General features: G+C 44.8%; 1 protein-coding gene across 5 annotated transcripts in view; it reads left to right on the top strand.

The window, feature by feature from the left end:
• The window catches only part of PTPRN2 (protein tyrosine phosphatase receptor type N2), a 945556-nt gene that overhangs the window by 296671 nt on the left and 622723 nt on the right, over positions 1-26162 (top strand). The window lies entirely within an intron of this gene.

Below are 26162 nucleotides of genomic sequence, written 5' to 3'. Positions count from 1 at the left end.
CCCAACCCGAGATGTAGGGCCCCTCTGATGAGCTTGGGGTCCCCAGGAAGTGACAGGCTGATCTGTTACAGTGGGTTAGCAGCCAAAATCACCTATTTGCTGAACAAATGCCTCCTAGAGAGAGTTTTGACAGAATCTCCTGAAGCAAAGGAGACTGGGCTCCCCTGAGGCTCGAATTGAGTGGCCCACACCCTCTGTTCCATGCAGATATACTCATTCCCCTGGATTCTGACAGCTGAAGCTACGCAGGATGCAGGACGAGACTGATGGAATCAGTTTTCATGGCTGGTGTTTCACTGACATAATTGGGAAGGAAGTGAATACAACTTAAAACCCCTGTGTTGTGGACGTTTAGGTGGCCAGAGCTTGAGGACGTCTTCCTGGGAGCTCAACCATGCTGGCAGTTTGATCTGTCTTGTTGACTTAGGGCTTAATGATTTATTTTTGTGTCTCCCCATCGTGTTTTAAAGTTGAGCTGATAGCAGTGGGACATCCTCTGAGCATTAATTTGCACTTAGGCCAGAGATCGCAGAGCAAACCTGTGGGTCTGGAGAGGAGAGGAATGGAGACCCCCCTCCCATGCAGTGACACCTCCCAGGTGGGAGCTGCTCAGGCCAGTGAGAATCTTCCTGGTGGCTGCTCCATCAATCACAGGATCCCACTCTGTGGAGCCACTGTGTTACAAGTCCTTTTCAGGGACTGCAATGACTCTTCCTTTTTCACACCTACAGTGATCACTGCTGCTGGCTCACGAAACACATGATGTGTCACCGTTCAGGGCCTTGCGCTGGGGACCTGGTTCTGTTCCCATTGCTGCTATGAATTAGCCCTGGGACCTCTGATGAGAAACTTTGACTCCGAGCCTTCCTGGTGTCTTCCTCTGGAAAATGTGTGTTACATATCCAGTTACTAAAATGCTTCTAGATTGTGGGGAGGAGTTTAAAGTGATTATTCTGTGAGCTCCTCCGCAGTCAGACATGCCATTCTGCATGCTTGTGGTTCAGGTGATGCTGGTCGTTAGAAGAGATTCCTAGTTGGTGTGGGCATCTCCTTTGCTCTCACGGACCAGTCCAGGCTCCCTGACTGTCTCAGCTGACCCTGCGAGAGGCCTGAGCAGCTGCATGAGGGGCTCATTTATTGCTGATGAAATGAGCTCAGAGAAGGTAGTTCTGAAAGCCTCTGAGTGAGGCTTGATTTGAGGGGTGCTGAGAGCCACACGTCTACATTTACACCCCTGGCCCTTTTCACTGCTTTCTAAAACTTTTAAAAATTGCTCACAGCATGGAGCAGAATGGTTTCTGAATTGCTCTGTGACATTGAGCATCAGTGAGAATTCGTGAATGACCATTGGCCTCACTCAGAGGGCACATCTTAGAGTGATGAGAAGCGTCAGTGCTGTCCAGCCCCGTCCATGGGCGAAGATGCTAAGCACTAGTTGTCACGTCCCTTCTTGGTCAGTCTGTGTTAGACCCTGAGTCCTGAGAGGGCCAGACCTTTGTCGAGGGCAGAACTTGGTCCAAAGCCATACTATGGATGACCAATGAGTGTCCTCTAAGTAGATGAGGAGAATTGAAGCATTGGCATCGGTGCTGCCTTCCCGTGTAATCTTTTCACAGAAATTCTGAGCCCTGGCCTCCAATATGAAAGCCCTTCACTGGACCAGGATGTTCCTTGGCTGAGATGAAACACCCTTGACTCACATGGGATCATGATTGCGGCGTCCAAAATCAAGTGCACTCAGAACGGAGCTGGCAGAGGCTGTTCTACGGAGTTATGTCCTAGCGGCATGTTTAATCTGAAGATGTCGTTATGAGGCTAGTAATTCTGAGGACTGTCTGATTGTAGGTGGTCTCCCTTGGAGGACACAGTAAGGAAGTAAGCAGAGAATGGCGGTTAGGAAACAGAAAGCAAAGGGCATCCTGAGAGCAGGATCTGCTCCAGATCAGCCATGCCCCGCACAGGAGGGGCACAAGCCGCATCAGGAGAAGAGGTGAGGAAGGCAGAGCAGAGCCTGAGAGTGACTGGAGGAGACAGGCTGAGGTTTCCAGACAGAGAACGAAACACCCACCCTCACCAGATACCTGCTCATACAGTGTCCCTGTGCACCCACTTTCCTGTGCTGCTGCAGCCCATGGACACCGTTCCCTCCCGGAGCTGCGATGCCAAGCAAGGTCACCTTCATCCCCACAAGGTGGTTCAGCCACGGTGCCTTATGGCGAAAATTCAAGATGGATGGATGGACGTGTTCCTGATAAGGAAGAGGGCATCCTGTCCTGAGCTCCCAGTGGGGCCTCCTCTCGAGTCTTCCCACTGTGCCTGGACCCTCTTTTTCTCCATGAGCTTGACCCCAAGAAGCTGACCTGGGTTCAAACAGGGCAGGTCCATGTTTTTGTGTTTTTCTTGTGGTGTAACTTGAAGGACACTTGTGGGAAGGGTCAGATATTGCCCAATATCTCCCCCAAATACGTTTGAGTGAGACCCCACCATTGGTGGTCTTTTGTGGGAAAATGATTGCCTTGAGCAGGTTCTTTTGAAAAAGCATATACTCGTGTCTGTGTGTGTGTAGTGTGTCTGTGTGTGTGCACGCACGCATGTTTGAGCATGAGCAACGTGTGCATCACATCAGACCTGTGGTGGGCTCCTGGGAGTGTGGTTTTGGATGCTCTGGGATGCTGAGCATCAGGAACGGGCAGGAGCCTCTGCAGAAGCAAAGGGCTCTGGATGGGCCGAGGGAGGTGGGCAGTGAGGAGTGTCCCGGAAAGGGGAGCCTAGAAGACTAATCTTACCTCTTCTACAGGATTTTCCTGGGATTAGGTCACATTTCAAGTGTTTCTCTATCACTCAGGGATTTGCATTTCTTGTTTGTTTTCAGTTGGTTTTTACTTTAAAAAGCAGATATGTCTAGGAAATAAATTTCAGGGCTAGAGAAAATTGAGGTACTTGGTTTTCCAGGAGTGAAGGTCACTGCGGTCACACCCTGTCCTGTGGGGAGTTAAGACTCATGTGCTCCCGTCCTCTGTGTGGGCTGAGAGGTGAGCAACGCTGTCAGGAGGCAGCGGCCTGTGCTGTGAGGAAGAGAGTGGTGCCTCGGTGGTTTGGGTAAACATGTGCCATGTGGTGGTTGTCTTTTGCCTGGCATGTCTGTGAGCTTCTGTAGCATTGTTTGAAACGAGTTAGTTCACCCTTCTTTGAACCATTTTTCTCAATGTCCTCCTCTCCTTTGGAGCGTTTTAAATGCTGGATGCCTGTCACCCAGTGAGGCCCAAGCTCCAGGCTGCCTCTGCACATTCGGCAAGTTCCTCTACCCAGCAGCCACCGGCCAGCAGCCCTGAGAGGAGGCAGACTTGGCAGGGTGGGCTGTCTCGTGTTAACCGGGTTGGGAGTCCACCATGTGCTCCAGAAACCAAGGGGCTGCCCCACCCAGGGGGACAGTCTCAGGTGACATTTTGCGTTTGTGCAGGGTTATTTGTAAAAGCAGCATAGGTGGCTATAACCCTGGGACCTGCCAAGAACAGGAGTAGGCCTCTTTCCTTCAGCGTACCCCTTCTCTCCTCTTCAAGAAATTCAACCTAAAAGAAAGTCCTGTGAGCTTATTGTCCTGAGAAAGGGATGGGTTCAAAACTGACTGCCTGTCTGACTGACTGACTGACTGATGGACGGACGCTGTTTCATGGCCAGCTCCGCCCTGATTGCTAGCTCAGTTCTGGGGCAGCTTCAGTTATGCACGTCTAGACTCAGGTTACCTGGAAAAGGAAATTGCCAAGATAGATTTATGAGATCCAGTCAGTTTTCTGGAAGCAAAGACTCAGATATTTATTTTAAATTCTCCCAATTTTAGTGCTAGATACCTATTTAAAGAAATCAGGAAAAAAAAAAAAAGATAGAGTAATTCTAGTTTGGTTTGTTCTGGACAGTTAAGTCCTGTGAAGGAGATCCTGCCTTCCACATGTTCCCTGGTTCTCAGGTTCATGAGGGCAGGATAAGGAATTTTGGACCAAATTGACTCTTACCTAGCCAACCCAGATTCAGGGAAGAGTAGTCAGATCTCCCTAAGTAGAATCATGTCCTTTTGAGAAGTGGGTTAGTCTTTCCAGCATTTACATCTGTCTCATCATCAGAACATTCGGACTGTGCTCTGGGGTGGTTTGAAGTTGGGAGGATCCTGTCCTGGTTTTGCATAGTGAGTCACTTCTCATTAGGGAACTAGGACCCTTTGCCGTCTGACACACGATTTGACTGTGTTAACTATCCAGCCCTTGATCCGATTTCAGCGCTTGGCTGTGACTGTTGCACCTCTGCATCTGTCTTGTTCTGTGCAGCCATGCGAATGGCTGGGCCCGCCTCCCCACAGCCGTGTGCCTGGAGACAGGCTGGTGGGGGGCTCGCTGACAAGTCCACGACTCTTTGGGGGATGTGGATCTTGTTTGTCTGTTGAAACCAGGTCAGAGATAAGGGTGGGGAATAGAGAGGAATGCAGCCCAACAGCACACAAATAATTTAGTAGCAATATGCTCAGGTCAGCCTGCATAGAAATGTTTCCATTCCTATCACCAAGTCACCTAAACTGTGCAAGCTCACCACCCAGAGGCACTGGAAGGATTTTGTTTCTCCTTCAAGTAATTGGTGCCAGGAGGCTTGCCTGTGCAGCATGGCACAGAGCCACCGTTATGGCTCTGACTCTAGCAGAGGTGAGGGGCAACGTCAGGCCATGGGGTGCTCCCCGCCCACGGATTCCCAGCCACACCAAGTAGCTGGGAATGCCAGGGTTGCCATAGCAACTGGAGAGGTGAGCTGCTCAAGCAAATGACAGAGGGACCTTCACTTCCTACCAGCATTTTATTTTTAATGAAATGAGTGTCATGCAAGGTGACTAGGAGGCCAGATCTCTGGGCTCCAAGAAAGGTATTTGCTGTGATGTGGCCCAGACACACATCTGTAATTCGCCATTTGTGACATGCTTTCTCCTCCTCTCCCTCGGGTGCTCATCCTGTACAGTGGTTTTGTGGTCCTGTGTCTGTAGCTCAAACAAGGGGCTGCAGGTCTCAAGTCACAGCTGTGGTAGTGGAGGTCCAGGAGTCACACGCTTGCTTGGCTTATTGAACACGTTCTGAGTTTTTATTCATAAACCTATAGGTTGCAGCAATAATTTCCCTACTGAGAGAAAAGCAATACTTTTCCCAGTTTACTGACTGGGGACTGCTGGGTGCCAGCAGGACATTTAGATCGATCCTCTGTCCCCAAGTGCTGACAGTTTCTCTTCTCCTCCAGCGTACTTACTGTTGCTCGTATTCTATGTAACTCTGAGTGCCTGCACAGTAACACCACACTGCACATGCCTTGTTACTTTCTCTATGTATTAGAGTTTTTGTTTTAGCCTAGATATGGAATTATCTCCTAACTCTATTTTTATGCTATTTCCACCAAGATTTCAATAGTGCTTTAATCTCTGTACTTATTATAATCAAGTCAAAATGTACTTAGCTCTCTGTCAATGATTTCACTTTTTTCTTTTAGAAAAATTTCCCAAAACAAGTGAACAAAAATTTCAGAACAAGTGAATCGTTAATTTTTTTCCTATCAGACAGAAAATAAACTGAAATTTTCTTTCATAACACAGTTGGTGAGGCAAATTTATAACTGGTTGGAAAATGATGTAAAATAATGCTAAACATCAGTTGGTGTCAACCTGAAAGAAAATGTCAGGATTATGGCTCACAAATAAGCATGTTTTGTGTCACATCAAAAAACAGACAAGATGGTGAAAACCATAAGAATTGTTTGAGATTTGTCATAAGAAATAAAATTCTGTTTTAAAAATTACTGTTTTTTCTATAACAAATCTTCCTTTTGTTCTCTTTCTGTGTGGGTTCATGAGTATTTGTGTGCATATGTGTGCATTTCGTGTGTGCCCCTGTGTGCATGCATGTTTATAGTGTGTGCAGTGCGTATGCGTAATTGTGTGTGCTGTGTGTGCGCGTGTTTTTGCTGTGTTTGTGTGTGCGTGTGTGCATATGTGCATGTATGCATGCAGGAGAGAGCAAAATAGTAAGAGCAGATTGAGTGGGGAATGGGGAGGCTGACTCTTTTTCTGGTCTATGTAACTTCTGCATTGTTTTGGTTTATTTTAATTTTCTTCAATACATATGTATTGTGCTTTCAACTTATAAAAATAAAGATAAATAATATGTATTCATTAGAAAGAATCTGCAAGATACAGAGAAACACAAATAAGAAAATGTCCACACTCACACCTCCCACAGACAGTGACTCTTGACGTCTCCTTTTGTTTGTGCCTGGATGTACAGGCAGGGTCACACCACGCACCCAGTGTGGGCCGGTCTGTTGAACTCACCTTGATAATATAAGCATTTTCTTTGTTGTAAGATGTTTTTATAAATGTTTGAATGACTGAAAAACATTTTGAGTTAACATGTGATAATTCATTTAACAATTCATCTATTGTCAGGCATATAAACATGGTTTTCTTTTTTCACGTCTGTAAATGATATGCAACACACACCTCAGCATTAAGTTTAGGAATGGTGTGTATGTGGATGTGTGCTACGTATGTGCTACATATGCACACACACCGGGTGGGGGTCTTGGTAGTCCAGAAGTGGACGTACTCTCTGTCTCTGTCATCCCACATCCAGGAACGGTTGTTCTGACCACTTCTTAATCCATGTCACATGTGTCCCCTGCCACTTAGTCCGCCTGCTTACTTCTTGAAAGTGTTCCACACTGCCCCTGGAAGTGTATGTTTTTTGGAACAGCAGTGCTAGATCTGTGGTTCTCTGTTGTCTTATCCTGATCCACCAGCACACATGGTTGCTTTGCCCATTAGCTCTGTGGGGCTGAATTACTAATAAAACCATACTATTTTGATTGCAATCACTTTCTGCATAAGTCTTTAAAAAAATCAAAAGGAAAAAGCAAATTCTTTAGAATATAGTTCTTATTTTTGAAAAGTCCGGTGAACAAGGACAATTGTGATCTGAAGTGAATTGTGAAATGTTCATGCTTTCAAATCCTGATTCTGAAATCTAACCACCCTTGCTGGCAGGTCAGAAGTCCCTCCCTTCTCAAAAGAGATTTTGTTTTCCTCTGGATGATGCTTAAGTCAGAGCTGGAAGCAATCTTAGCTATCTTCTGCATTTACAGATGGAGAATCAGATTCTGAAGGGTGAATGACTTGCCCAAGGTCACCCTGTGTGTTAACAGCAGCCATCTTGGCTCCAATCTTTAAGATTCTCTCTCAGTCTGCTTGGGCTTCAGGACAAAATACCACAGACTGGCCTGAAGCAGTTCTTCTTTTTACTTCTTACAGTTCTGGAGGCCAGAAATTCAGATCAAGGTGCTTCAGATTTAGTGTCTGGTGAAAGCCCACTTCTGCCCTGCAGACAGCTGCCTCCCCACTGTGCGCTCACACAGCAGACAGAGGGGGCTCTGGTCTCTTCTTCTTCCTGTAAGACACTAATCCCAGTGAGGGACCCCACCCTTAGAACCTCAAGTAAACCTCCCAAAGGTTCCATTTCCTAACACCATCCCACTGGCGCCCAGCCTTCAACACATGGATTTTAGGGGAACACAAATGTACTGTCCACAGGACCCTCTATTTCTGTCCATCTCTCACCTCAAAGAATCTGCCTGTAGGTCACTAGGGGACCCGACATGCTTTTGCACTGTCATTTCCACAATGATGGTCCCCTTCCTCCTTTCTTTAAGTGATGCCTTTAATTTAATTTTCATGGGTGTTTATATTTTGCTACATGTACACAGAGGCTTAGGAGAAATGTATATTTTAAATAAGTCCTATAAATAAATCAGTCAAACCGTGACTGCAACCTGGCCCAGAACATCCATTTTTAATGAGTATTGATATCACATAATCTTGCATCATTACTAGAGGGTCACATCGTGCAGTATTTATTGTCCCAAGTGGAGAAGGCATCTTGGAAAATTGTACTTCTGCCAACCATGCCCTGATTGGTGCCTTGACATAACTGGAAATCACGTAAATTAAGAACTGCTTTCCAGCAAAGTTCTTTCACAGTGGAAGTCAGGGGGAGCACCTATCCAGAGGGTGACCATGGCGCCAGGCGGATGATGATGACGATAGTGTGTTAAGGACCTACTGTGTGCGATGCTGTGCCAGCTGTGTCCTGTTCCATCTCATCAAGCCTCACAGCAGACATGTGCAATATCCTGTCTAATGGCAGGAGAACACTGCCTGCGAGTTTATAAGACAGTTCTTACTGTCATGAATTTGGATGTGCAGAGTTCCATTTATCTTCACCCAAATAAATTCAATCTGGAAACTCACTCAGCCCAGTTAATTGATAAGGCAAAGTTAGGCCTGTTCTTTATAAAGAGGTTTTGTTCTGTTTCAAGAGATTCATTCAGATGAAAGTTCTCTGTTTTGACTCAGGCTGGGGCAGCCCATGCACTCTTTGACAATGTGTGAGGAAGACACCTTCTAATACCAGTAATCAATGAAACCCCACAGCCCATGTGTTCCTGGTCAGGTGAATGGGCTTCAATACCATTTAACTGAGCTTAGGAGATACTTACTACTCAGTAGTACTTAGTTTAAGTAGGGGCAGCTACTTATGAGGTACTTAGTACTCAGTAGTGCCTAGGTAGATTTCTGCCTAGGAGGTACTTAGAGCTATGCAGAAACTGCTACTTAGTAGGTACTTAGGACTCAGTAGTACTTAGTACTAAGCAGAGCCTGCTGCTTAGGATGTTCTTAGTAATACTTAGTCCTAAGTAGAGACTGCTTCTTAGGAGGTATTCAGAACTCAGGAGTACTTAGTACTTAGAATTAAGTAGAGACTGCTGCTAAGGACTAGAGCCCTCTCCCTGTGTGGAGAGTCCTGGTCTGCAGGATGCTTGTGTTCTCTGAGTCAGCTTCCTGGAGCTCCCTGGGGGTCCTCAGCCGAGACCTCAAGGACCCTTGGCAGCTTGTGGTTGTGGCATGGCCCTGGCCCACAGAATGACCTGGAAAACATGAGAAGCCATCTCTCAACTGAGCGTTTCTTCTTGTGAAACCAGACAAAGGATTTCACAGGTCCTTTTTTCTCTCACTACAGTGACTGAGACTTTTTAAACCAAATTGTCCAGCATGTTGTGCTCATGAGGGAATCTTTCTTACTGAGATAAGCAGGAAAACCTAGGTGAGATGAGCCAGTGTCAGTAGAGAGATGGTTTGCTCCTCTTGCTTTAGATTAATTTTGAGAAAGAAGAGACTTTCTTTGCTGCTCTGAAGCTGACTTAAAACCCCAGACTTTGCTGAGGTGCTCCATTCTAATCAGAGGTTGAGGTTTGATTAAAGATGTCTATGCCTTGTTGCTAGAACATTCCAATGCCAGCTTCCTGGGTCAGCATGCTCTGTGTTCTGAAAGGAGTTGAACTCTGTGGGTTTCTCCCTTGCTCTCGGGCACCAACTTGAATCTTTTGGTGAGACTCTCATCTTCTGAATCTCCATTTTGCCGATGTCTGAGCTCTAATTCTCTCTGATTGGAAAGACCCTGAGCTGAGAGGAGTCTGCGCATGGGCAGATGGAGAGTGTAGCTCCAGGCAGCAGCCTGAAAAGATGTAAGGGAAACAGACTTATTTTACCAAGGAGACCACAAGGACAGGAAGAAGCAGCGGAGGGCGCTGTGGCAGAGACCTCACGTCCAGCCCTGTCCCTCACTGGGGTGGTGGTCACAAGCTGAGGGATCCCCCAGTCTGGTCAGGAGCCCTTAGGGTGCAATTTTAGCCAAATCAGATTCAAGTAAGATTTGGAAACAAAGAGCAGCAAAAGTAAGCAAGTGAGTTTCCACCACAAAGTGCGGGTAGTCTAGTGAGACGCCGACCCTGTGTGAGAGCGCCTCACGCATCAAGTTTGGCGAGAGACCTGGCATCAGCGTTGCTGCCGCTGCGTGGCCTCTCCCCTCTCGGATCCATGTGCATTTTTAGGAACACTGAAGCCATATGTATCATTTCCTTGACTTTAGAAAATGGCCCCAAATATTTTCTTACTCAGTAATCATCTGGGGAAGACTGCATTTGGGTGAAATCTCATCAGGGGAACCATGGGCCGTAAACTGTTAATTTTAAAATCAGTCGAAGATTCAGGTTGAATAGGGAAACTGTGGTGGACATTTCCTCCTGGTGAACCAAAACCAGGGGAGTAAGAACTTTGGGAAGCAATATCATTATGACTGAGTCTGCTGGGATGATGTGTATTTGGAAGTCTGTAGCAGGGGAAGTGAAAGATTTTAATTAAAAGGTAAAGTCTGTCAACAAATGTGTTATGAAAGGAAATATTGTCAAAACTGGGTGAGAGAGAATCAACCTGGGGATCAAAAAAATTTATAAAATGTCACAATTGGGAAAACCGTGAGGGCTTCCATCATAAAGCTGGACCTGGAGGCTTGCTGGTCCTCGGCTGGAGGCCCACACTCACCAGGGGCTCTGGGCCCGAGGACACCTGTGTGTGAGGTTGCACCCGCCAGCATCACAGACATGCTTGGGGTCTCTTGGTATAGAAGTGAAATCCTGACATGGTTCCTAGGAATGCACCAAAGGCCTCTGCCAGGACATCCAGCCACAGTCTACGCTTCCCACTCCTGTTCATAGACAGTTAAAAATGCGAATTTTTTCTCAGTTATTTAATGGTTTTTTTCTTCTTTGCTGATAGAAGAATGTGCCTCCCTGCTGAACGGTATTCAACAGAATATTAGAATCTGCCAAGTGTGGAGTTTGAAGGAGTTGCAGATTTTGCTGTTAATCGCACTGGCCTGTCTGATATGGCGGCTGTTCTGGCTAATTTGGGGTCTTTTAAAAATAATACTGAATACCATTCTTTCTCCTCTCTACCTCCCTCCTCATACTCATTTAAAAGACTTATTTGCTGGTTTTATGTTCTTGTGACTTTTTTGCCCTCTTTTTTTATATGTTCCCCATCATTTTACTGTGATCTATTAATAGGAGAAATTAAGTTATCCTAAACCAGCTTCCTCCGCATCAGAGACCAAAATCGGCAGTCTTAAGAAATGAGCACTTACTTCTACCAAATATGCACTGTGAACCTGAGTGTCTGTCTGATGCCGTCAAGTTTCCCCTGGTGGTTTTCTCTCTCACCTTGAACACGTTGGTTTGGACTGTAGGACCTCTGGGCCTTCTTTCCCTTTGTGTTTGGAATTGCAGATAGCCGCATCACCACTTCCAACTCTCTTGATCTGGATGTTGCCCTCACACCCTTGACGTATAATCAGGTGCCCATCATCTGCCTACTCAGAGGTCCGAAGTCACTTCCAGCACCTTGCTGAGGGCCGTAGCTCATGAGGGTGCATCACCAAATGGCCATGGGGGAAGCAAGCCCTGCTCTCCTCTCACTGGGAATGATTGGTGCCTTATCTCTGCCGCATCCAGAGGTGGGAAATGTGGCAGCTGCTTGATAACAGGAATCTTATTTTGTGCAGCAGCCAAGGTGCTAGAATGATGGTCACTAGAAGTGCATGAAATGACGCGGACATCATTTGACGTGTCCTTGAGCTCTGGAAATGGAAGTCTGAGATGAGAATGAGTGTGGTGGCAGGGGACCATGGAGCAGCAGCCGATAGACAGTCACGTCCTGGTGTTGACTCCGAGGTTGTGAAAATGGGGAAGAAAGCCACTCACGCATCATCCTGGCGCATTCTGACAGCTAAAGGAGGCGTAAACAATTTGCAACATGGGGTGTGAGGGGCCAGGGTTCCCGCTTGTGCTACAGAGAGCAGCCTGGCTTTTGGACTGAGAGAAAGCATCAATCGATAGAAAGAAAGCAGCTCTGGAATAATCCAGCTCCAGAGCTCATCACTGGTTGTAATTTAAATACAGGCCCGAGAGTCGTGGCTAGAAAGTGTTTCGTGTTGCCCCAACAAAGTCGACTTGCTTACTCTTGTGTGGACAGTGGTTTGGCGAGCTCAGGGGACTGGCCAATACATTTTACCCTTGTGAAGTTTCTGCACTATCCTGATATTTGGAAAAGATATGGGAGGATATTACCCACTGGCGGAGCAGACCCAGCAGACCAAGGCCTTGAGCATCAGCCCAGCCTGGCTCCCTGCCCTCGCCCCCTCCGCGGCCCCATCAAGCTCTCTGAGCCTGTGTGTGCCTGCAGCCTCTTCCTCAGGAGGGACCCGGGGTAGCCCATGGTCACCCATGGACAGGTGCTGCATGGGCCCTGCTCCTGGTGTCATACCTCTGTCCTGCCTTTGTCCTGAAGCCCCATGTCACTGGGTCCCTGATTTTGTTGCCTCTTCAAGGGACCTTTGTTCTTCAAGACCTGCCATAGAGTCCCTCTTGTGGGGCCTGCCAAGACCCGGGCTTGCCCCTTGCCACTAGATCACTTGCGGAAATCCTACAGTTCTCCTGGGCCAGCTGAGCCCACATCCATCACTAGGAGCCTCCCTGGCCTGCATGGGCAGCCCTTGCCTTGCCCCCACCTGGCAGGCTAGCAACATAACAGTGAGGAACTTCCCATTTAAGAACACGAAGGAAAAAAGTCTTAGGGAGATAATTAAGAAGATCTGAAGTCTAAAATAAAATAGGTTCCAGCAAATAGGTCTTCCTGGGTGGTGCAGAAGCTCTGAGTGCAGTTGGATTAAGAAGGATGTAACTAGGGGCAGAAAAAAATGCATTTCGAATGGGAAGTGGAGATGAGTGAGCTCTTGGAGCTGTGCCGGTGTCCTGCCACACTGTGCTTTTGGTGCCAGATAAGCCCCTAGCCTTATTTTAGATTACCTAGTAGGATCTACTTGGCCAAGGATACAGAAGGAGGCTGCCTCTCTGAAAGACCTGCAGGGTATGGAGGGCCCTCGTCGGCCCCACTGAGCATCTCCCCTGAACCATCCTTTTACCTCCTCTCCTCATAGTCAGACGCTCTAGGAGCCTTTCTTTCTGATCAGCACCAGGTTTCCATGCATCGATGAGCTGGCCAGGCTCCTCTGGGAGAGGCAGGGCACCTGCCTGAGCGGGAAGGAGGGGCTGCGGCTGGTGTCCCTCTGCTACGTGGGAATGGGGGTGCCCTGTCCTGATGGGGTATGAGAACAGGGCAGACACACATTCCTACCAGGATGCATTGTGATGGCAGGTGTCATGTTCCTCTGAGGTCATTCTGCTTGTTCTTTGTGGAGCTCTCAGCCCAAGGGAAAGGTCTCTTTTATTCTCTCTCTCTCTCATGCACACTGTTCCCCCCACACCTTTCCCTCTATCTCTCTCTCCCCATCCTTCTATCTGTCTCTCTCTCTCTGTCTCTTTCTGTTTCTCTCTCCATCCCTCTCTGTCTGTCTCTGTCTCTGTCTCTGTCTATCTCTGTCTCTCTCACTCACACCCACAGTCACACACGTAAGGGTTGTGTGTGTGTCTAAGAAAGAAGGGAAAAGGATCGTAGCCCCCAGGTTGTGGAAATTGGCAAAGTGACTAGAAGGAGGGACACATTTTCACTCAGTTATAGATTTGCCCTTGAAATCTGTGTTGACCTGTGTTTTCTATTCAGTTGGGGTGACAGCTGTGACCCAGGAAGAGAACTCTGAAGGTGGTAAGGGAACACCCACCCTCAGTCACCCTTCCAGTCCACGGCCCTGGTGTCCATGGGTGTTGCCCTGTCTGGAGGCTCCGGCTGGCTGACCACAGGCCCTGAGCAACTCTGGGGACTGTTGACCCGGGGGAGGTGGGGCAGTTACAGTGGGGAAGATGGTAGAGTGGTACTGGGGTCACCTGGGGGTCTGAGGGGCAAGTGAGAAGAAGAGATGGACTGGTGACCAGGGGCTCAGCTGGAAGCAGATGGAGTGCTGGTTGGGGTGAAGAAGTCCTGCAGGAGGGAGCTGGTGCCTACCTTGGTAGGAGCCCCCTCAGATGCCCGCGGCTGCAGGTTGAGTGGTGACTGTGCATCAGGCTATGGGACCTGGCCAAACATTATCTCATTTCATCTTTACAGTAGCACTGTGAAAAGGTCCTACTTTTATCTGTATTAAAACAGGCTCAGAGGAGCAAAACAGTGTGCTTAAAGTCTCCCAGCTGGCACTATCAGGGCTGGGATTCTCTCTCCTGGCCCCACAGACTCCCAGGGCCGGGCCAGATGGGACTAAGCAGCTCCTGGATCCAGGCAGCCTTGCCCATGATTCTGAAGGCCCAGAAGGGCGTTTCCACCTCCCTCTGCCTTAACTGGGTGTGGAGTATGCTGAGAATTGGATGGGGTGGCGATTGGGCTTCTGTTCACACCCCCAAGGGAAAGAGGAAGATCGAGAAATCTGGGAGCACCTTGAGGTGAGGAAGGGAGAGGAGACAGCTTGCCTGTGTGGGAGAAGCAGTAGCTGCATGGAGTCCACAGCATCCTCATGGAACCAATCATTTCAACACTAATGTGCTTCTAAGGCTCCCTCTGCAGTGACCAGAATTGACATATGATGATGAAGACACAGGTGGTTAGAGATCACTGCCTGCGTGTCAGGCTCTGCATGGCACCTATGAGTGCCCTGCTCCTGGACCAGCTCTGGGCTGCTCCTTTGTCACCAACTAGGCAGCTTCCCTGTGTGGCATCATGCCTAGAGCTTTGAATGCATCTCCAGTGCTGATGCCCCTGCTCAGCTCAAGGCTGGTCTCCGACAACCCGCGTGGCCTCTTTTCCTGCTTGTTTACCAGGCACCTCAGAGCTCATGGCCCAGAGGGAACAATGGAGGTCCTGCATCAGCCTCCTGCTCTGGAACCACAGAGCCACAAGCCCCTCTGTTGCTCAGTCCCAACACTGGAAGTTGTCATAGATCCCCACCCACAGGTCCAGGCTGTTCCCCTGTTTTCTGTACCTGCATCTCTCTCCTCACGTCCGCCGTTGGTCTCCTAACTGATCCTCCATAGCCACCCTCCACCCCTCCCCAGATGGCAGCTAGTGTTCCTTTAACAATGCCTGTCCCCTCTGGCCACCCTGCTGACCTCCCTTCGCTGGGGTCCCAGGGTGTTACCATGGCGACAGGGCACAGCCCTCTCCTGGTTCTTGAGTGCCTGGCCTGACCCGTTTCTCTCAAAGCCTCCTCCCTGGTTGCTGTCTCTTCCCAAAGATACTTCCCTCACCCTTCACACGTTCCCTCCGTCTCATTGCTCACATCCCAGCTTCTCCTGGCCTCTCCTTCTAACAAGTCCTGTCCACCAAGTGCACCTGTCCATCCTGACAATTCTCCCATCACCAGTTTGCTTTCTTCATAGCACCAATCACAATAGAAAATGTCCTTGTTTAATTGTGTGTTTATATTTAGTGAGTCTCCCTCCATTAGAATGTAAATCCCATGATGTGAGCAGGAACTGTGTCTTTCTTCACAGTCAGATCTTCACAGATCAGAAAACTGAATGCCTAATATATTTCTAACTCCCTCTACTTTATTGACATATTTCATAAAATAGAAAATTCTAACCATGTATAAAGTGCTGTGTTTGTATGCCCAGGAAGCAAAACAGCCAAAATGTGGAGTTAAAGAAGTCAGCCACAAATTGCATTTTCAGTCCCTTAAAACTCACAAATGCAGTTAAACGGCAATCTCTATGGCAGAACACTGCACGGTGAAAAGTGTTGAATTACAGACACACACACACCAGATGGAAACCAAGCTTAATTACCCTATGCTCTAGTTCAATTTTTCTTTTTTAAATAAAGCTTGTATTTCAGCTTTGACTAATAATGTTGATGGAATTTGCTCTACTGCTAAAGAATATCAAGATGAATTTGACATTCCGTTTTGTCTTCTCTCGGTCATCTTAAAGCTAAATAGTGGCAGATAGAAGCATTCCATTGGCATCTCTCCTGCGGTGATAAATAGGTTCTTGTTTTGTCTCATTGATGGTTGAATTTACAGATTGTGTAAACTAAAATATCTGTAAGTGATAGATTTGACATCAGAAAGATCAGAGCTCAGCAGTGATATCCTCCCAATGGTACTGAGTTGGCAGTTTTCAGGGTGCGTGACCATACCTGTTCTGCTCTTGCTTGTTGCAAAGTGTGAACTGCAGCTGAGTGGGCACCCTAGATATTTTAAAACAAGTATACAAGTGTATGAAATGTATCAGCATAAAATATTTTATTTTTCGGAGAATTCACTGTGGAAAGATGTCTGCTATTGTTCAGAACGTTTAATTTCTTTGGGATCTTCCTTTAATACCATGGCATAGGCTGTCTCTGAGCATTCCCAATGATGGCGAATCTTGGAAGGTAGATGTGTGGAAAATGGTGTAAAGTCATTTGGTACGAGGTGGAATGAGTAAGTTGTTTACAACCAAGTCAATAAGTTGATTATCACACTGTTTTCAAAGTGAAAATAAAGTGTGAATATCTAATAACAAGACTGAATTTTTGTGTGGTCTGTAAACTGTCTTCGAAAACATTTTCCAAAGAGGCAGAGAAAACGATCCTGAACAGTGGCACCATCTTTGAAAGTCTTGGATGTATGGGTTCCAACATGTTGCACAGAAAAGTCCTCCTGCTTTGTAGTGAGGCCTTGACTCTCCCAGGGACTGTGAAGCCCATCTCAGAATGCCTGTGCTGCCTCCCAGCCATGCCCTGCACAGACTCTCCTTGGTCTGCGTGCCAGACCCGCGTGATCAGCCCCGGGGTGGACTGTAAGTCAGCGTTCTCTGTCGTGAAGGAGAGCCCGCTGATCCCTTGGGTCTTCTGCTTCTCACCATCTTGTTGAGAAAATGTCCTCTTTCTTCTTGGGATCTTCCTTGGGACCAGTCACCAGGCCTTTCCCTGATGGAGGTTGGGAACTCCTGCTGAGTGATGTCACTCTGTTTTCAATAGTCAGATCTTCTCACATAAAACCTGGATGCTGCAAATGGCCAAGCGCTGCATCTCCCCTAAACTTCCTGCTTGCTGCCCAAGTGGTATCTCTGTGGCTCTGTGACAGCTCTCTAGTCACATTTCAGCCCTCACCTTGCTCACACTTTGAAAACACTGACTCCTTTGCAGCATCCTTTGTAAAACAGAATGCCAGAAGATTTCATTTTGGATTCCTATCACTCTGATTTCTCTCTTGCTTTTATTTATTTATTTATTTTGGTGAGGAAGATGAGGCCTGAGCTCACATCCGTGACAGTCGTCCTCTATTTTGTATGTGGGACGCTGCCACAGCATGGCTTCATGAGTGATGTAGGTTCACGCCTGGGATCCAAACTTGCAGACCCAGGCTGCCGAAGCAGAGAACGCTGTACTTAACCACTACCGTGGGGCCGGCCCCTCTCTCTCTTGGTTTTCTCTCCTCTCCCTCAACCTTGTGGATAGTCCTCGTCTTCTGGCCCCTCCACACAACCCTGGGTTGTCATTATTTCTGGTTCCCTCCTCTGCCCAGCACCTCTTTTCCTCACACTGGCAGAGTCCTCTAGATTCTTCTTCCAAAACCGATGGAGGACCCACCTGCCTCTTTCCTGGGACAGACTTTCTCTCTTCCGTTCTCTCACATACTCTTCCTCCTCACTGGCCTCCCCAGCTCTCATTTCTCCACATGCAGCTCACAACTTGAGGAGTGTTTTTACAGGCTGATTCTGTGTGTGGTTCTCGGGGGCAGGGATCTCCCTTGTTCACTCATGGCAGTGGTGTCTTGCTAAAGCGCACAGCATATTCATCACCATCCATTCATCCTGCTCTCTGCACCTCTGCTCCCCAGCCTGGCGCTGGCCCTTCACTTGGGCCTTTCACCTGGCTGTGCTGTTTTTCAAACTGCAAGCCAGGACCCATTAAGGATTATGAAAGAGTTTTAGGGGGTTGCAGCCAGACATTTTAAAAAGTGAAATAGAGGGGAGTAAATAGAATAAAATAGGACAGGCCAAAATATGTTGTGCATGCGCACGATAACGGCCAGTGCTGTTTGTGAGACTCTGTGCTTTCACTAGGCCTCACTGTCAAATGCCATCTTACTCTTGATACTACCAAAGGGAAAAAAAAGTTGGGAAGCCACCGACTTACCTTCTCCTGTGGATCCTGTACTTTTTTGTTTTATGCTTTCTTGGCTGTTGGCTTATGTGTTTATTTATCACTGAGAAGCAGGGCCCACCACGGCCTTTGCCACCACTTCCTCCACCTCCTATGCTTTCTGCCCCTGCTCTCTCACCTGCCACCATCTTCTCGTTGATGGATAGGCTCCATTCCCAAGTTCAGCCTGTTACAAAGCCAGACACAGGCTCCGTCCACAAGGTGGTGTGTCTGTCTTCCTCCTTTAGTGCCCTGTTCCCAGGGATGCAGCTGCCAACCTTGACCCCACCTCTCCTTTAATCCTGTGTTGAACTGGAGTTCCTAACAATTAGGCTTCTGAATTGTCTCTCAAACCATTCTAGCTGTCAGTCTTTGAGTTCGAAACTTTAACCTCTCTTGAATGAACAATTTTTACGACTCTTACCAAATGCTTCTCCCTTCTCTCTATTATCGTCAATTCATTATTCACAAATCATGAGGATCAAAACAGGAAATACTTAGAACAGTACCTGGCTCATAGTTAAGGCTCACTGGATAGACACTATTACTGTTTTTACAATTTTTATTATTTTCATTGTTATTTTTATCATCTTTCTAAGACACAGATCTTTCTGTCATACTTGGAAAGTTTTTGTGGCCCCCCACAATGTACAGAGCACACCAGTGCCTCAAGATAGGATATCCAAGGTCTCCTGTGACCTCACACTGTCCCTCCACCCCTCCTCTGCCCCTTCGCTGGACTCACACTCTCGTCAACCGTGTCATGCACTGTCTGGGGCATGCCACACAACTGTACAACCATCGACTTTTTTCTCGGGCACTTCCATTATCTTGGGGCTCTCCCCCTGACCTCTCTCCATCTGTGAGAATTCTATATATCTGTCCTACCTGGGTTCAAATACCCCTTTTCTCTATGAAGCTTTTCCCAGATCTCCAACCCAAACAAATCTCTTCATTTCTCTACTCCTATAGCTGTTTGCTTGTAACTTTATTATAGAATTACTGCATTCCTGCTTAGATCTTAGCTAATTATGTACCCTCCTGTGTCAATGGTAGACTGTAGATGGTATGAGGTCAGGGGTCGTGGCCGTCCTCATCTACGTGCCTGATATAGAGCACAAGCGTAGGTTATTTATGTCATGTACGTGAAATCACACAGCATGTGACCTTTCTGGATTGGATTTTTTTGCTCAGCAGAATTCTCTGGAGATCCATTCAGGTTGTGGCTGTATTAGAGGTTCCTTCTTTCCATTGCTGAATAGTATTTATTGCTGAGTACTATTCTGTGGTGTGGATAGACCATAGTTTGTTTGACTACTCACTCACTGAAGGGCATCTGGGTTGTTTCCAGTTTGTAGCTATTAAATATAAAACTGCGATAAACTTTTGTATGCAAGTTTTTCTGTGAACATAAGTCTTCTTTTCTCTGGGATAAATGGCCAGAGCCTCAGTGCTGGTTGTATGATAAGTGTCTGTTTAGTTTTTTAAGAAACTGCCAAGCTGTTTCCCAGAGTGGCTGTGCCATTGGACGTTCCCATCAGAAATGTGAGAGTTATCCATTTTTTCTGCATCCTCACCAGCGTTTGGTATTGTCATGACTTTTTATTTTAGCTCTTCTGATAAGTGTGTAGTGATATCTCATTGTGGGTTTAATTTGCATTTCGCTGATGGTTAATGATGCCGAGCATCTTTTCATATGCTTATGTGCCATCTGCCTCTCCTCTTTGGTGAAATGTCTCTTCATGTTTTTGCCCACTTTCTAATTGGATTTTTAAAATTTTTAGCTTTGAGATCTCTGTATGTATTCCAGATACTAGTCATTTGTTGGCTATGTGGTTTGAAGTATTTTCTCCCACCCTGTAGCTGTCTTTCATCCTCTTAACAGGACTTTTTGCAGAGCAAAAGGTTTTAATTTTGATGATGTACAATCTCTCAGTTCTTCTTTTTATGGATGATGCTTGGTGCTAAGTCTAAGAACTCTTTGGCTAGCCCTAGGTCTCAAAGATTTTTGGGTTCTTTTCCTCCTAAAATTTTTATTGTTTTACACTTTACCTTTGCACCCATGATTCATTTTGGTTACTTTTTTGTTTAAACCATGAGACTTACGTGTAGGTTCCTGTTTTTGCCCATGGATGTTCAATTGCTCCAACATCATTCTTTGAAAAGGTAGTTTTTCAACTGTTAAGTTGCTTTTACGCCTTTGTCAAAAATCTTTTGGGCATATTTGTCTGGGTCTATTTCTGGGCTCTCTATTCTGTTCCGTTGGTCTATTTGTGTGTCCCTCCACCAATATTACGCAGTCTTGATTTCTGTATGTGTATAATAAGATTATAGGTATGTAATTATTAAGTAGGATCCCACTGCTTTATTCTTCTTTTTCCAACTTGTTTTAGCTAATCTGGTTTCTTTGCTGTTCCATATAAATCCCTGTCTATATCTACAAAGAATCTTGCTGGGATTTTAATAGGAATTGTGTTGAATATGTATATCAATTTGCGGAGAATTTACATCATTGTTATGTTGGGATTTCTTATCCATCTATCATTATTTTGATTTTTGGTTTCTTTCATCAACATTGTGTAATTTGCAGCATAGAACTCCTGCACATGTTTTGTTAGACTTACACCTAAGTATTTAATTTCTTGAGTGACTGTAAATAGTATTTTAATTTCAGTATCTGTGTGTTCATAGCTCATATATAAAGAACTTATTAATTCTAAGAGTTTTTTTAATAGATTCATAGGGATTTTCCATGTAGAAAATCATGTTATCTGGAAATAGGTAGTTTATTTCTTCCTTTCTGATCCACCTACCCTTTATTTCTTTGTCTTACTCTGTTGCACCTCTACAACTTTCAGCAGTGGGAGAACACATCCTTGCCTTCTTCTGGATCCTAAGTGAAAAGCTTCTAGTTTCTCACCACTAAGTATGATGTTAGCTGTAGGGTTTGTGTAGATGCTCCTTATCAAGTTAGTGAAGTTCCTCTCAATTCCTGTTTTTCCTAGAGTTTTCATCATGAACGGATGTTAAATTTTTTCAAGTACTCTTTCTGCATTATATGATCAAGTAATTTTTTTCTTCTTTAGCCTATCAATAAGGCAGATTACATTGATTTATTTTGGAATATTGAACCAGCCTTGCATCTCTGGAGTAAACCTCATGGTGTGCAATTATTTTCATATATGGCTTGATTTTATATGATAATATTTTCTTAAGTATTTTTATGTCTGTATTCATGAGGAATATTGGTCTGTAGGTTTCTTTCTTTTATTTTGTACTCTCTTTGTCTGCTATTGGTATCAGGTTACTATTAGCTACATAAAATTAATTGGGAATTATTTCCTCCTCTTCTACTTTTCTGTAAGGGATTGTGTAGAATTTACGTTAATTCTCTCTTAAATGTTTGGTAGAATTCTCCAGTGAAACCATTTGGGCTGGAAATTTCATTTTGGGGAGGTTTTTAATTATGAATTCAATTTCTTTAATAGTTATAGGGCCATCAAATTACCTGTTTCATATTGGATGAGTTGTGGTAGTTTGTGTTTCTGGGGAATTGGTTCATTTCACGTAAGTTACCATGTTTACATGTGGAGACTTGTTTGTTCTCTTATGAGGTCTGCAGGGGCCGTATTGATATCCCCTGTTTCATTTCCAATATTGGTAATTTGTGACTGCATTCTTTTTTTCTTTGTCAGTCTTGCTAGAAGTTTATCAATTTTACTGATCTTGTCAGGGAACCAGCTTTTGTTTTCACTAATTTTCTCTATTTTTTTCCTCAATTCAATTCTGTTGATTTCTGCTCTTTGTTATTTCTTTCCTTCTACTTGCTTTGGGTTTATTTTGCTGTCCATTTTCTAGCTTCTTCCTGTGGGAATTTAGATGATTGATTTGAAACTTTTCCTATTGTAAATATTTAGTGCTAAAAATTTCACTCTTAGCATAGCTTTAACTGTCTCCCACAAATTTTGATATGTTGAATTTTCATTTTCATTTAGTTCAATGTATTTTTCCTTTGGATTCTCTTTGACTCATGGATTATTTAGAAGTGTGTTGTTTAATTTCCAAGTATTTGGAGATTTTCTTGTTGTATTTGTGTTGTTGAGTCTAGTTTGACTCCATTGTGGTTGAAGAATGTACTCTGAATGATTTCAGTTCTCTTAATTTTGCTGAGGTTTGTCTCATGGCCCAGAATATGGTCCACGTTAGTCCATGATCTGTGGGCGCCTGAAGAGAGCACATATTCTGCTCTTGTTGGGCGAGTGTTCTATAAACATTGATTAGACCTGTTGACTGATGGTGCTGTTGAGTTCTTCTCCAGCCTTGCTGGTTTTCTCCTTATTTGTCCTGTCAGTCACCAAGAAAGTGGTGTTGAAATCCCCAATTAGGACAGTTTCTCCTTTCAGTTCCATCAGTTTTTGCTTGACAACATTTGCAGCTCTGTTGTTTGGTGCATGTACATTTAGGACTGCTATGTGTTCTTGGTGGATTCACCCTTTTATGATTATATATAGTCTCTGTCCCTGATAATTTTGTTTGCTCTAAAGACTAATTTATCTGCTGTTACTCTAGCCTCTGCTACTTTCCTTGATTAATGCTTGCATAATATATCTTTTCCTACCCTTTTACTTTCAACCTGCCTATAGCATTATATTTGATGTGAGTTTTTTTTCTTTTTTTTTAAGATTGGCACCTGAGCTAACATCTGTTGCCAATCTTCTCTTTTTCTTTTTCTTTTTTTCTTCTTCTCCCCATAGCCCCATAGTACATAGTTATATATTCTGGTTGTAGGTCCTTCTAGTTGAGCTATGTGGGACACTGCCTCAGCATGGCCTGATGAGCGGTGCTAGGTCCATGCCCAGGATCCAAACTGGTGAAACCCTGGGCCACTGAAGCGGAGCACACAAACTTAATCACTTGGCTATGGGGTGGCCCCAGAAGTGAATTTCTTATAAACAGCATATAGTTGGGTCATGCATTTTTAATCTGCTCAGTCAGTGTCTGTCTTCATTGGTATATTTAGCCCATTTACATTTAATGTAATTATTGATGTGTTGGGTTTAAATCTGTTATTTTATTTTTTTGTTTTCTATTTGTTCTTTTTTTCATTTTTCTGTTCTCTTTTCCCTGCATTCCTTTAGGTTATGTTAATATTTCTTGGAAATCCATTTTGATTTATCTGTACTGTTTCTGAGTGTATCTCTTTGATACCTTTTTAGTGGTTGGTCTAGTTATCACATTGTATACATATCACTTATCACAATTTATTGATGTCATCCTTTTACCGGTTTGAGTGGGGTTTAGAAACCTTGCCTCCCTTTATGAACCTGCCCTTGTTTATTATAATTATTTAAAAAATTTCTTCCACATACATTTAGAAGCACATCAGACAGTGCTATCACATTTGCTTCAACTGTCGAACATAAGTTAGACAACTCAAGAGAAGGAAAGCTTATCATAATTGCCTATATCTTCACTTTCCTTGTTCTTTTTACCTTTTTGATTCTACAAGGTTCCTTCTTCTGTCATTGCCTTTCAACTTAGAGAAGTTTGCTTAGCAATTCTTTTTGGGTACATCTGCTTTAAAAAATGTTCTCATTTTCCTTTTATCTGAGAATATCTTGTTGTCCTCATTATTCCTGAAGGATATTTTTGCTGGGTATCTTGACTGGTAGATTTTCAGGATTCTGGGTTGACAGCTCTTTTCTTTCAGCATTTGAAAAATGTCATGTGATTTCCTATGGCCTCTGTGGTTTCTGATGAGAAATCTGTCATTTGAATTATGTTGCCCTCATAGGTAAGGTGTCATTATTCTCTGGCTGCTGTCAAGATTTTTTCTTTGTGTTTAGTTTTCAGTAGTTTAATTATTGTGTGTCTTACAGGAGATTTGGGTTTATCCTGTTTGGGGTGTGCCGAGCTTCGTGAATCTTTAGATCTGTGTCTCTTGACAAAACTGAGAAGTTTTCAGCCATTATTTTTTTGAGTACCTCTTCAGCCCTGCCTTCTTTCTCCTCTTCTTCTGGGACTCTGATGACATTAAGGTTAGATCTTTTGTTATAGCCTCATAGCCCCTGAGGGTCTGTGTATGTTTTTCAAACTATTTTCTCTCTGTTGTTGAAATTGGATGATTTTGGTTGTTCTCTCTTCCTGCTCATGGATTCTTTCTTCTGTCCCCTCTATCCTTCTATTGAGTGCATCCACTGAGCTGTTTACTTTTTTTATTGTATTTTCTAGTTATAATATTTCCATTTGGTTCTTTCTATATTTATTTAGTTGCTGAGACTTTCTATTGCTTTGCTGAGGCTTCCTATTTTTTCATGTTGAGACTTTCTATTGCTTTGCTGAGGCTTCCTATTTTTTCATGTTTCAAGTGTGTTCATAATTGTTTATTGAAATATTTTCATCATGGCTGCTTTACAGTCCTTGTCAGATAATGCTAACGTCTCCATCATCTCAGTGTTAGTGTCTACTAATTGTCTTTTTGCATTCAGTTTGGGGTCTTCCTGGTTCTTGGTATGATGATTGATTTTCTCTTGAAACCTGGACATTTTTGTATTATGGTGAAACTCTGGATTTCATTTAAGTCTTGGGTTTTAACAGGCTTTTTCTGGCACCACTTTCTTGGGGTTTGGGGATGACTCTGTTACTTATAGGTAGAGGTAGAAGTCCAGGTTCCCCATTAGACCTCTGCTGACACTGAGGGGAGAGATCTTGTCCTTACTGCTGGTCAGGGGATTGGGTGGGAGTTTCAACTCCCCACATGGTCTCCACTTACATTGGGGAGTGGTTACCATGCAGCAGGGGTGAAAGTCCTGCTCCCTACTCAATCTGCTCTGAATCCGCAGGCAGGGTCGGGGGGAGGTTGGGGGAACTCATCCCAGCCTCATGAGGGAGGATGTCCAGGCTCCCTCTTAGCCTTTGTTGGCATGGGTGGGGCAGGGCTGCGCTTTTTTTGTGTGGTGTTTGGTGGGAGTAGAGCTGTTATTGTCTGAGATGTGCTGAGTCACTCCTTTTCTGGCCCTCTGACTAGAGAGAGGTGTCTTTACTTGGGGCTTTGTCTGCACCCGTTGGTGTCCCAGGTTGCTGACCTGTTCAGCTCCAACAGATACATGAGCCAAAAGAAACCCAGAGAACACAGGACATATTGCTCCTCAGGTCCCCAGGTCCCTGACTGGTTGGCCTTCTTCTCTCCACCCTTCACAGCTGTCCACTTGTATAATCTACAGTGTTTTTAGTTGTACCTAGTGGGAAGAATAGGGAAAATTACGTCTTCTTCATCTTCCTGGAAGTGGACTCTCTCTTCTCAGGGCTTTATCTCCTCTGATATGCCTTGGAGAGAAGTTCAGAGGGGAGGTCTAACCCCTGGATCTATGCATTCTTTTGTTTTTATATCCAGCTGCCTGGTTCCTACCTGCTCCCAGGAAAGCTTAGAATTTGGGCTTGGGGTTCAGGGTCCTCCTCAGACTGTCCCAAAGACCATGTTTAGCAGCTGGCCAACTGTTGTGACTGAGCCCTCCTCACAGAACCCACAATTGACATAGTTCAGACTTTTGTGCTCTTTAGATGAAAAATGTTATTGAAATTCTGTTATTTAAATTTTAAAAATGACTTTGTTTTCTTGGGAAGTTTGTTCTGTATTCTTGATTTTCTCTGTTTCGTGATAGATATTGATATTAAGGCCATACTTTTGGGGATAGCATGGTTAAACTATGCTTATTTTCTAAATCCACAGTGCTTGATATTATGCTAATATTGCAAATGTGCTTTCAATTGAGAATACTCCTGGAAATGGACCAATAATTGCCACATAAATACACAGTTCATATGGGATATTTTTTAGTTGCTCTTGGCAAATGGGACAGACTTGCTTATTATTAATTACATTTAATCCTAAAGTAAGGGTAACAGTGACTGCAGGACTGGGTCTCTGCAGCAACCATTCTCTAAGTGTCGTGTTTCAAACTGAGCTCTCAGAACAAGTTGCCATAGGAGGCCGGCCTGTTGGGTGAAAATTCCCATCAGCTTCTACTGCGAGTGCCATTGAGCCTCCTGAGATTTAGAACTGTGCCAAGTGTTGGAATACTGCCATTTGTAAATTTTTTAAAAATGTTGGATTTGCATTTGAAAAAATATTGAAGTGTGTTCATGAAGGCAGCTTATATGTACTGAGCTATTCTTTTAA

This window comes from Equus asinus, chromosome 1, assembly GCF_041296235.1.
Source record: "Equus asinus isolate D_3611 breed Donkey chromosome 1, EquAss-T2T_v2, whole genome shotgun sequence".
Classification (NCBI taxonomy): Eukaryota; Metazoa; Chordata; class Mammalia; order Perissodactyla; family Equidae; genus Equus; species Equus asinus.
The sequence above is the reverse complement of the archived record's forward strand: the minus strand, read 5'-3'. Positions and strand labels throughout refer to the sequence as shown.